At 45.2% G+C, this 12455-nt stretch overlaps 1 pseudogene; it reads left to right on the plus strand.

Moving 5' to 3' along the window:
- Window positions 1–149: 149 nt before the first annotated feature.
- On the plus strand, window positions 150–2342 carry LOC102437588 (annotated as a pseudogene).
- The last annotated feature ends 10113 nt before the right edge of the window (window positions 2343–12455 follow it).

Consider the following 12455-nt stretch of genomic DNA (forward strand, 5'->3'; position numbering starts at 1 on the left):
GGCCGCGAGCGCCTCCCCGCCCGGCCCCGCGCGCCCTTTGTGCCCGGGCAGGTGTGCGGCGGAGCGTGGTCCCCCGGTGGGACTGGTGCAGCTCAGGTGAGTGTCCCCGCGTCCGGAGGCGCCGGTCCGAGTGGCGTCCCGGCTCCGCCTCCTCTTCCTCCTCGCAGCCGGCTCGAGCCTGCCGGGGCGGCCGTGGTGTGCCGGGTCCGAGCAAGCGACAGCAGCGTCCCCGGAGACCCCGCGGGCGACGGACTGTGACCGCTCTTACGATGGAGGGAAGCCGGCTGACGAAAGTGTCTCGACCCCACAAGATCAGCGAGTCTTCAAAGGTGTGCGCTGGGCTGAGCACTCGACCACAGTGCTACAGCGGCTGAGTGAGCAGCGTCTGCGTGGCCTCTTCTGTGACATCGTCCTGGTGCCGACGAGCAGCGCGTGCCAGCCCACCGCAACCTGCTGGCCGTGTGCAGCGACTACTTCAACTCCATGTTCACCCTGGGCATGCGTGAGGCCTTCCAGAAGGAGGAGTAGCTGATTGGTGCCTCCTACATCGGCCTCAAGGCCGTGGTGGACTTCTTGTACGGCGGGGAGCTGGCCCTGGATGGTGGCAACATCGACTACATCCGGGAGACGGCTCACCTGCTGCAGATCTGGACTGTGGTGGATTTCAGCTGCGAGTACCTGGAGCAGGAGGTGAGCGAGGACAACTACCTGTACCTGCCGGAGCTGGCCTCCATCCACAGCCTCAAGCGGCTGGATGCCTTCATCGATGGCTTCATCCTGAGCCACTTCGGCACACTGTCCTTCACCCCTGACTTCCTGCAGAACATCTCCATGCAGAAGCTCTGCGTGTACCTGAGCAGCAGCGAGGTGCAGCGGGAATGCGAGCACGACCTGCTGCAGGCCGCCCTGCAGTGGCTGACGCAGCAGCCGGAGCGCGAGGCCCACGCCTACCAGGTGCTGGAGCACATCCACTTCCCGCTCATCCCCAAGAACGACCTGCTGCACCGCGTCAAGCCGGCCGTGTGCTCGCTGCTGCCCAGGGAGGCCAACTGCGAGGGCTTCATCGAGGAGGCTGTGCGCTACCACAACAGCCTGGCGGCCCAGCCGGGTCATGCAGACCAAGCGCACGGCGTCTCCGCACCAACGAGGAGCGCCTGCTGTTCGTGGGTGGCAAGGTCTCGGAGCGGTGTCTGGAGCTCAGTGATGACACCTGCTACCTGGACGCCAAGAGCGAGCAGTGGGTCAAGGAGACACCCCTGCCGGCCCGACGGAGCCATCACTGTGTTGCTGTGCTGGGGGGGTTCATCTTCATCGCTGGCGGCAGCTTCTCGAGGGACAATGGAGGGGACGCAGCGTCCAATCTTCTTTATAGGTATGACCCCCGCTGTAAACAGTGGATCAAGGTGGCCTCCATGAACCAACGCCGTGTGGACTTCTACCTTGCCTCCACTGAAGACATGCTGGTGGCCGTCGGTGGCCGGAATGAGAATGGAGCTCTCTCTTCAGTAGAGACTTACAGTCCCAAGACCGACTCCTGGTCCTACGTGGCCGGCTTGCCAAGGTGGTTGGCGGTTTTGTGCGAACTCTTCCAATGTGACGACTTTTGGATTACAGTTCACCTATGGCCACGCAGGCACCATCTACAAAGACTTCGTGTACATCTCGCGGGGCCACGACTACCAGATCGGCCCCTACCGCAAGAACCTGCTGTGCTACGACTACCGGACGGACGTGTGGGAGGAGCGCCGGCCCATGACCACCGCGCGGGGCTGGCACAGCATGTGCAGCCTGGAGGACCGCATCTACTCGGTCGGGGGCAGTGACGACAGCGTGGAGTCCATGGAGCGCTTCGACGTGCTGGGCGTGGAGGCCTACAGCCCACAGTGCAACCAGTGGACCCGCGTGGACCCGCTGCTGCACGCCAACAGCGAGTCAGGCGTGGCTGTGTGGGAGGGCCGCATTTACATCCTGGGCGGCTACAGTTGGGAGAACACGGCCTTCTCCAAGACGGTCCAGGTGTATGACCACGAGAAGGGCAAGTGGAGCAAAGGCACCGACCTGCCCAAGGCCATCGCCGGCGTGTCCGCCTGCGCCTGGGCCCTGAAGCCACGGCTGGAGGACAAGAAGAAGAAGGGCAAGGCCAAGAGGCACCAGGACCGGGGCCAGTGACCCCACCATGCCTGCTGGGACCTGGTCGCCACCTCCCAGAGTGTCCGTAGGCCAGCAACGACTTCCTAGAACCCTGGAACCATTATGTATCACTTAGCAGCTTTTTTTACTTTTATGATTCTTAGTATTTCTATACTATCACCGTAATCGATTAAATATTCTACGTAACTTTACATATTATCTTGCTTGAGTAATTAAACCTCGGCCCAGACAGGAAGTATTCCCTTATGTCTATACAGGGCTTCTCTCCACATTACAAATTTTGGGGGATACTTCAAGCACCCCCCCCCCCCCTTTCCGAGAGTAGCGAGGGCAGGGGTTACGTAGAAATGATTGTAGTGAAACTAGAGCAGCCGTGGGCAAACTACGGCCCGCGGGCCGGATCCGGCCCTTTTGAAATGAATAAAACTAAAAAAAAACAAAAAACGTACCCTTTTATGTAATGATGTTTACTTTGAATTTATATTAGTTCACACAAACACTCCATCCATGTTTTTGTTCCGGCCCTCCGGTCCAGTTTAAGAACCCATTGTGGCCCTCGAGTCAAAAAGTTTGCCCACCCCTGAACTAGAGGCTTTGGTGGAACATTTCAGATCCTCCAGCCCTGAGCCTCCCCAATCCTGGCTGAGCTTTTAAAAATGCAGATTCCTGGCCCCCGCCTCCGAATGACTGAATCTAAAGCTACCAGGAGTGGTGAAGGGAGTGGCTGGAAACTATTTAACCAGTTCCTGGAACGACTGAGCATCAGCCACATTAGGGAATCACTGACAGGGTCAAGTGCGTTTGTTTTTATAAGTGGGGACACAGGGACCTGGAGAGGGTGAGAGAGTGACCAGGGCTCACCAGGTCACCTAGGGAAGCCTGGACTTCTCACCGCGGAGGTATCCCCCTGAGGATTTTCTTATCCAGTGACTGTTGTTTCTGAATACTCAGTTTTCCTGGTTAGTAATCTTCCTGAATTCCAAAAGGGTTTAAGTAATCAGGGAAGAAGGGAAAACAAGGCCTGAAGCTCTTTATAAACATTATTCTACAATTTGTGCTTTTTTTTTTTAACTTTCTCTTTTTCCTGGCACCCACTATTTCTGATGTACTGAGCCCCCAAATCTACATTTATTTCTCAGGAAAGAAAAAGGCAGCACCCTAGGATTTAGCATTGTTCTCTGACTCCAGCTCCTAGAAGCATTTCTTGAAAGCTTTTACACGAGTAAGCGCACGTTAACCCCCAAGAAGGTTGAGTGTCTCGCCAACTCAAGGCCCTGGTCCCAGCCATCGGCTGCTAAGTAGTTTTGTGCTGCTGGGCAAATTCTTTAATAAGTTGTGAGCTATTTCCTCATTCATTAAGCAACAGGATCAGATGAAATAATGGCTAGGCTTCGCCCAGTGGTTAAGCTCTTTCAGTCTGTATAAGCTATTAAAATATTCAGCACCTCCTTTTGAGATATGTGACCACCCTGCACTGATTGCTGCAGTTACTAGAGCATCAAGAGTATGTGCCCTTTAAGAAGAGCTTGAGACCACTGTCCCAAGACACGATGTAACACAAAGTATGATGGGAGGAAAAGAATGTGACCAGTTTTAATCATGGGCCAAAGGAGGCATTAATGATCTATACCTTGGCAGAGATGAGAAAATTTCAAGATGCATTGTTAGCATTGACATTAGAAGAAGAATATCAATTAGCTTTATTTTATTTTTGTCTCTTTACTCCCTTTCCTTTCTTTCAAGGTTTTCCATGATTTTTATAGCAGCCAGGAGAGCTGAGAGTGGCATTTAAAGCTTCATTACCCAAATCATTGCCCTCTATTGCTAGCTGGGAAAGCAGTCGGCATAGTTAGCTAGTTTCTTATATATGGGACTCCCTAGAGGCTTACACACCGTTGAGAAGTTCTGCAAAGCATACAAACCAACCAAAAAACCACACTCTTATTGTGGCTTGACAACCCTTCTGGGTATTAAAGGCTCTGAGAAGTCCTGCATTAACTATTAACCTTCCATCAACCAGCATCTCCAAACTTTGTTGAGCCTGAAACGCTTTTTGTCTCATACCTAGTCTCAGCCCTCCACGAAACATATTTTGCAGAACTTCTACAAACTTTGGGATAGCTGAGCCCCCCCTTTTCTAGGAAAGGGTTCATTGCTTGAAGACCCTTTAGGTCACAGTGGTTCTCAACCTTCTGGCCCTTTAAATACAGTTCCTCATGTTGTGACCCAACCATAAAATTATTTTCGTTGCTACTTCAAAATTGTAATGTTGCTACTTTTATGAATCGTAATGTAAATATCTGATATGCAGGATGGTCTTAGGCGACCCCTGTGAAAGGGTCATTCGACTGCCAAAGGGGTCGCGACCCACAGGTTGAGAACCACTGTTTAGGAGGCACAGAATCTACGGTTTGTTCTCCCTTGCTCAGCCCAAGTAAAGAGGTGGTCAACCAGAACCAAAGGGCAGGAGCGGAAGAGCTCATAGAAAGACTATTTGTGCCTTGGGAGACAGATGACTTTGACCTTGGGAGAGGGGAGCCATCAGTTGGTAGCCTAAGCCAGCTGTTTTATTCTTGACCGCCAGGACGTGTCCCAGGATCCAGGCCTCTGGCCTCTGTTCTGACTTGTGCCTTGGTCTTACAATGTCCTGCCCCTAATATTTTGTGATGTCTCTCCTTCCACTATGAAAGCACTTTGTCATCCACACGGCTTAGAAGCTAATATGGAGGTCGAGGGGACATTTCTTTAAAGGTAGACGTGGTAAGTAAGTGTCCTCTTGTGAACCAACTTCAAATAATTGGTGGTGGCTCCACGTACACTAAGAAAGGTTTTCAAGTTCCTTGGGGTCAATGGCGGGGCCAGCATGGTTTTCGCTGTCCATGATTCAAGATGGAAATCCCCGCTGTGCCGTCCAACTAAGAATGGAAGGAAATGGCTTTAACTCCGTCTGGCAGGTGGCCTTTTGAACGGCAAAATCTTGAAGGCATCGTTTCCAGCCAAAGTGACAAAGACGGGTTCTTGCAGGCTGCCATCTTGAGACAAAAACAGCAACATTTGCCACCCTGTCATCAAATTGTCAGTGCTTCGAGCGGAACTGTGAGAGTATCTGGATCATTTGTTTTGATCTTTCAAAATAAGCATGGTGGGCTTTTATTCAGATTTTGGTTTGTTTTTTCCCCCTCTTTTAAAGAACTAGAGTTTTAACTTTATATTAGTTGTGGGTTTTGAGTTTGACCCTCATCCCAGTTGGAACCTTGTTTGCTTAAGACATCAATGGAATCATGGGAGGGGAGAGAAAAGCTGGAGAAACCCTTGTTCCTTAGAGTGGTCTTTCTGCTGTGGAACATACTAGTATGCAGAGACTGTCTCAGCAACGTGCTTGTATGGATGGCTCCATCAGTATTTTTAACATTCTGCTACGTTAGCTAGACTAACAGGTAGGACTTCCAGATTTTGATCTGAGCAGAAAACCCATGTGTGTATTATATTCTGAATGTTCCTCCCCTTGCCCCTGACTGATAGGTGACCTGACCTCATGATGACTTAATAGAAACCCCAGAAGCCAACCCTCAGAGGTGTTCAGTTTTGGGTGGAAACCCAAATGCCAGGAGGGGGTGGAGTCCCTCCCCTGAGGTCCAGGGCCTCCCTCTGTGAGTTCAGGTGAGTTTAGCTGTGGTTCGAAGTCCCTGGCTCCAAGTCTGGGAGTGAATGGCCTTTTGGTGTTTTGAGCAATGTGGGTTGGGAGAGGACCCCCCACACACACACATCCACCCCCTTATCCCCTTATAGAGTTACCAGCCTATCTCTACCCTGGCCCCCCATGGCATGTGGCTTGGCCAGCCCCAGCCCAAGCAGTACCTCACAGGCCTTTAAACTCTTGGAGTTTTTGGCTAGAATCTCAGACCGCTGGTCCCTAACCTGGAGAGGCAGTTCCAGCCATGGCCTGGCCATCCTCGCTGTCTGAAGATTCTGAGTGTCTTCAGAGGGGAGTGGCGGTGTCCTGGCCTCCAGAACAAACTTCTGGAGCCTAGGGCAGCTCCGCAGGTACGTGCAGATCCTGCAGAGTGCGTCTGCCAAGCCGGGCGGTTTTTAAAGTTTTTTGAAATGTTTTGATACTTTTTGATACCATTTGCTAATAACCGTTTTGTAGGTTGCCTGCCGGGGTTTTCCACCTCACCCCCTGACCCCCACCCCCTTGAGCTTGCACTAGACAGCAGATGTCCTGTAGTCAGTGCCAGGATAGTGCCCGCCTCATGCGGCTTTGTCTTGGATCTTGCTCTCCTCCGTGGCTGTGGTCTGATACAACTCCTGAATATTGTAAGGTCACACATGGCCAATGAGTAGGACCATGACTGTCTTAGGCCCCCAACTGAGCAAGAGGGCACTGTTACCCCCAAGAGGACACCCACTCCCTTAAGACGTCCCGTACTCCTTCAAAGCTCCTTCCTCAGCAGTGTGCACAGAGTTGAAAAGATACCTGAGGACAGATCCATAGATCACCTTTCTCATATGGGTTATTTCTCAACCCAGGGCATGCTGGGGTCCTGATCCACACTCATCACCCATTCTTTTAAAGAAATCTTAGCATGAAATCCACGGAATCTGTAACAGTGAACCGTCTTGCACTTTATAGAATTATTGCCCTCAGCATTGGAGGTTGTTCATTTCTTTGTGGGTTTTCTTTTCTTTTTTTTTTTTTTTTAACATGGGTAGAATTTGTGGCTTCTGATGATGTTTTGGGGATCTCAAGAAATTGTCTTTTGGTTGCCTTAGTTAAAAGAGTTGAGTGAATGTACAAATTTGGTGGGGGTGGGGGGAGGGCAGCAGGGAAAAACCCTTGCAGGCGAGTTCTTTGAGAAAAAGAACTCCACCCTTTCAAAGTTACTGGAGGCCATCTTTACAGGTTTCCTTGAAATTGAAGGACAAATAAAGTCCTTGGGAATCAATCGAAGTTAATCATTACCATCAGTCTTCTGTCAAAATGAGTAAGATGTTTGACAATTAAGTAATTCATTGGGTATGTTCTGGCTACTGATGCTGTCAAAATCTGTATTCGTGTGCTTGTTTTTTAATCTGCTGCTTTTGAATTTGTAATTTTATGACACTCCAAGCTTTTCTGTGTCTTATTTCTGTATAATTCATTTCCCGCACGTTGATTTTTTTCTTTAATTCCATGCAGAGTATTCATTTCCAGAAACACATTAAAATGATTTGCCTGCTAGGGTATGGCTTATTTTATAATTGCAAAAAAAAAAAAGAAGAAAATATTACAAACAAATATATGACCACAAATTGGACAATTTGAAAGAAATGGATAAATTCCTAGAAAAATACAATCTCCACAAACTGAATCAAGAAGAAACAGAAAAACTGAATAGACTGATTACAACTAATGAAATTGAAGCTGTAATAAAAAAAAACTTCTAACAAACAAAAGTCCTGGACCAGATGACTTCACAGGTGAATTTTACCAACCATTCAAAGAAGAACTGACACCGATCCTTAAACTCTTCCAAAAAATTCAAGTGGAGAAAAGTTTCCCAAGCTCATTTTATGAGGACAGTATTATCCTAATTCCAAAACTAGATAAAGACACTATAAAGAAAGAAAATTATAGGCAAATAGTTCTGTTGAACATACATGCAAAAATACTCAAAATGTTAGCAAGCCAAACCCAGCAATACATTAAAAAGATCATATACCATGATCAAGTGGATTTATTCCTGGGATGCAAGTTTGGTACAATATCCACAAATGAATTAATGTGATATGCCACATAAACAAAATGCAGTATAAAAATCACATGATCATACCAATAGATGCAGAAAAGGCATTTGATAAAATCCAGGACCCATTCATGATAAAAATTCTCAGCAAAGTGGGAATAGAGGGAACATACTTCAACATAATAAAGGCCATATATGACAACCCCATAGCTAATACCATATTCTAAGGGGGAAAACTGAAATCATTCCCCTTAAGATCAGGAACAAGCTAGGGATGTCTGCTTTCACCACTCTTAGTCAACATAGTACTGGAAGTCCCAGCCACAGCAATCAGACAAGAAGAAAAAATAAAAGGCATCCAAACTGGAAAGGAAGTTGTAAAACTGTCATTATTTGCAGATGACATGATACTGTATATAGAAAACCCTAAACATTCCACAAATGAACTACTAGAACTGATCAATGAATTCAGTAAAGTAGCAGGATACAAAATAAATAACCAGAAATTAGTAGCATTTTTATACACCAATAATGAACTCTCAGAAAGGGAAATTAAGAAAACAATCCCATTTACAATTGTATCAAAAAATATGTAGGAACAAATTTGACCAAAGAAGTAAAATATCTCTACTCAGAAAATTATAAGACACTGAAGAAAGAAATTAAAGAAGATACAAATAAATGGAAGCATAAACAGTGTTAAAGTGTCCATACTACCCAAAGCAATATATATAGTTCAACACAATTCCTATCAAAATACCAATGATGTAATTGACAGAACTAAAATAAATAACTCAAAATTTTATATGGAACCACAAAAGACACCAGATAGTCACAGTAATCTTGAGAAAGGAGAACAAAGTTGGAGGAATCATGCTACCTGATATCAAACTATACTACCAGGCCACAGTAGTCAAAACAGCACAATACTGGCATATAGATCAATGGAACAGAAGAGAGAGCCCAGAAATAAACCCCACCTTTATAGCCAATTAATATTTGACAAAGGAGGCAAGAACATACAGTGGGATAAAGACAATCTATTCAATAAAAGGTGTTGGGAAAATTGGACAGACACATGCAAAAAATGAAACTAGAACACCTTCTTACACCATATGCAAGAATAAACCCAAAATGGGCTAAAGACTTAAATGTAAGACTCAAAATCATAAAACTCCTAGAAGAAAACATAGGCAGTAAAATCTTGGACATTTCTGTTAGCAATTTTTTTTCTGATATATTTTCTCAGAAGGCAAGGGAAACAAAAGATAAAATAAACAAATGGGACTACATCAAACTAAAAAGTTTTTGCACTGCAAAGGAAACCATAACAAAATGAAAAGACAATTCATTAAATGGGAGAACATATGTGCCAATGATACATCTGTCTGATAAGTTAATATCCAAAATTTATGAAGAACTCATACAACTCACCCAGCCTGAGTGGCTCAGTTGGCTGGATGTCAACCTGTGCATAGAAAGGTTGCCAATTCAATTCCCAGCCAGGGCACATACTTGCGTTTAGAGTTTGATCCTTAATCGGGGAGTGTACAGAAGGCAATGGATTGATTTTTCTCTGACATCAATGTTTCTTCCTCTACCCAACCCCCCCTCTCTCTGTCTCTCTGTCTCTCACACTAAGAATGTCTTTGGGTGAAGATTTTTAAAAAAAACTCATAAAAGTCAACACCAAAATAATAAGCAACCCAATGAAAAAATGGGCAAGGGACCTGAATAGACAGTTCTCTAACGAGGACATACAGATGGCCACTAGACATATGAAAAGAAACTCAACGTCACTAATCAGAGAGATGCAAATTAAAACCACAATGAGATCACCTCACACCCGTCAGAATGGCTATCATCAATAAATCAACAAACAGCAAATGTTGGCAAGGATGTGAAGAGAAGGAAACCCTTGTGCATTGTTGGTGGGATGGCAGATTGGTGGGAAACAATATGGAGGTTCCTCAAAAAATTAAAAATGGAACTGCCTTTTGACCTAGTGATTCCACTTCTGGGTACTATATATTAAAGAAACACTAATTTGAGAGAATATATGTACCCCTATGGTCACTGCAGCATTATTTATAATAGCCAAGATCTGGGAACAACCCAAGTGTCCATAAAAACATGTATATAATGGAATACTACTCAGCCATATAACAGAATGACATTTTAGCATTTGCAACAGTATGGAAAGTATTATGCTAAGTGAAATAAGTTAGAGAAAGACAAATATCATATGATTTCACTCTTATGTGGAAATTAAAGAGCAATATAAATGACCAAACAAAGCAGAAACAGACTCATAGCTATGGAGAACAGACTGATGGTTGCCAGAGGGGAGGGCTTTGGGTGGTCAGATTGGTAGCTATAAAATATTCATGGGGATGTAAAGTACAGCATAGAGATGTAGTCAATAATATTGTAATAACTATGTGTAGTTTCAGTTGGTACGGGAAATAACAGGGGGAACACTATGTAAAATACATGATTGTCTAACCACTAAGCTGTACACCTAAAACTAATACAAATAATATCAAATGTAAACTGTAATAGAACATTTTTTTTAAAAAAAAATGCATGCCCTCACCTGTTGGCTCCATGGGGTGAGCATCATTCCATGTACCAAAAAGTCTCCAGTTGGTTTGATTCTTGATCAGGGCACATGCCCTGGTTGCAGGCTTGATCCCCAATAGGGGGTATGCAGGAGGCAACCAACTGATGTTTCTCACATTGATATTTCCTCTCTCCCTCTCCCTTCCTCTCTCTCTGAAATCAATAAAAATATATATTAGTAAAATAAAATAAAAATAATAAAAACAAAAATAATGCAACTTCTGGAGAAAGACTACCTGTGTTCACATACAAGTCCAACCTGTACTAGATGTGTGACCTTGGGCAATTTAACCTCTCTGAGCCTCAGTTTCCACATCTTTGGAATGGAGATAATCATAGCATCTACTTCCTAGTGTAGTTGGAATCAATAAGTTAACAGTGTAATATGCTTGGAACACTGACTAAACTGTTAGCTATTAATATTATTAAAAATATCTTTTTCATAGAATATAAGGTTCTAAAAGTCAGGGCAAATTAGCATCTCCAATCCTTAGCACAATAGAATATTCACTGTTTGTTGAATGTTACCAGGTAGTTTAGGTAGGTTTGATCCATATTTGCTGTTCATTCACTTAGTCACTTAACAAATGTTCCTTGAACATTTGAACCAGGTGCCAGGGATCTTGCTAAATGTTGGATGAACCAGAGGGAGATCTTTGTCCTTGGGGAGTTTAGTGGTCGAAGCTATTATAAAAGAATAAAAACGAAAATACATTTATAATTAAGATCTGAAAGAGATCTCAGAAATCATCTGTTCTAATTACCTCATTTTCAATATTTTATTTTATTGATTTTACAGAAAGAGAGAAAAGGAGAGAGAGAGAGAGAGAGAGAGAGAGAAATATCAATTTGTGTTCCACTTATTGATACATTCATTGGTTGATTCTTGTATGTGTCCTGATTGGGGATCAAACCCACAACCTTGGTGTATTGGGCGGATGCTCCAACAACTGAGCTACCTGGCCAGGGCTAATTCCCTCATTTTATAGATGAGCAAATTGATGCCAGGAACGAAGAATCTTTGTCCAAGTGACTTAGTGGCAGGATGGTCACCACTGATCTTTCTACTATATAATCCTGGTGTCACACAGTCGTCACAGGTGTGGGGGCAGTCATCTGAAGACCTTCTTATTCAAAGCCTAGCTCACTAGTGAGCAGTAGCAACAAACTTCAAGCTTGTGGGTAAAGCCAGCTCTCAGGCCCCACCCCAAACTTAAGCCTTTTAACAGGATCTCCAAGTGACTCAGATGCATATTAACTTCTAGAGCACTGAGTCTTGGCTCTTTCCTTTTCCTCCCTTGAGTCTCAGTTTCATGATGGTTTCACCACTAGGGAAACCTCATGGCAAATGCTTCACTTCTGCCTCTCTAATACTTGTATTATGACCTTGCCTGAAGCCAGCCATGGTTTTCTGAAATGTCCTTCCTATCGGCAAAAAGAAGGCGCGTAGGCCACCAGGTCAGTAGGGCTCTGAACAGAGTGATGCATGAAAAATTGATTCCTGCAATATGAATGTTTAGGTGTTTTGCCCTGAGTCTTGAGAAACAGGGAGAAGCCTGAGTGCTTTGGAGAAGGAAGTGACTTACCTTCAAATCACCCTTCCATGTCCCTTCTCTGCATCCCTCTACTGCAGCCATCCCCCATTCTTTTTTTAAACTTTTTTAAAAAATTATTTATTGTTTAGAGTATTACATGAGTCTCCTTCCCCCCCCGCCATTGAGCTTTCCCCCACCACTCCCTCCACCGAGCACAAGCCCTCACCCCCCTTGAGTCTGTGTCCATTGGTTTTGCTCATATGCATGCATACAAGTCCTTTGGTGGATCTCTTTTTTTTTAATTAAATATTTATTGTTCAGATTATTACATTGGTTCCTCTTTTTTCCCCCCAAAACTCCCCTCCATCCAGTTCTCACCCACCCTCCTCCCTCACTCCCCACCCACTGTCCTCATCCATAG

This window comes from Myotis lucifugus, unplaced genomic scaffold (genome assembly GCF_000147115.1).
Source record: "Myotis lucifugus unplaced genomic scaffold, Myoluc2.0 scaffold_4287, whole genome shotgun sequence".
NCBI classification, from domain to species: Eukaryota; Metazoa; Chordata; class Mammalia; order Chiroptera; family Vespertilionidae; genus Myotis; species Myotis lucifugus.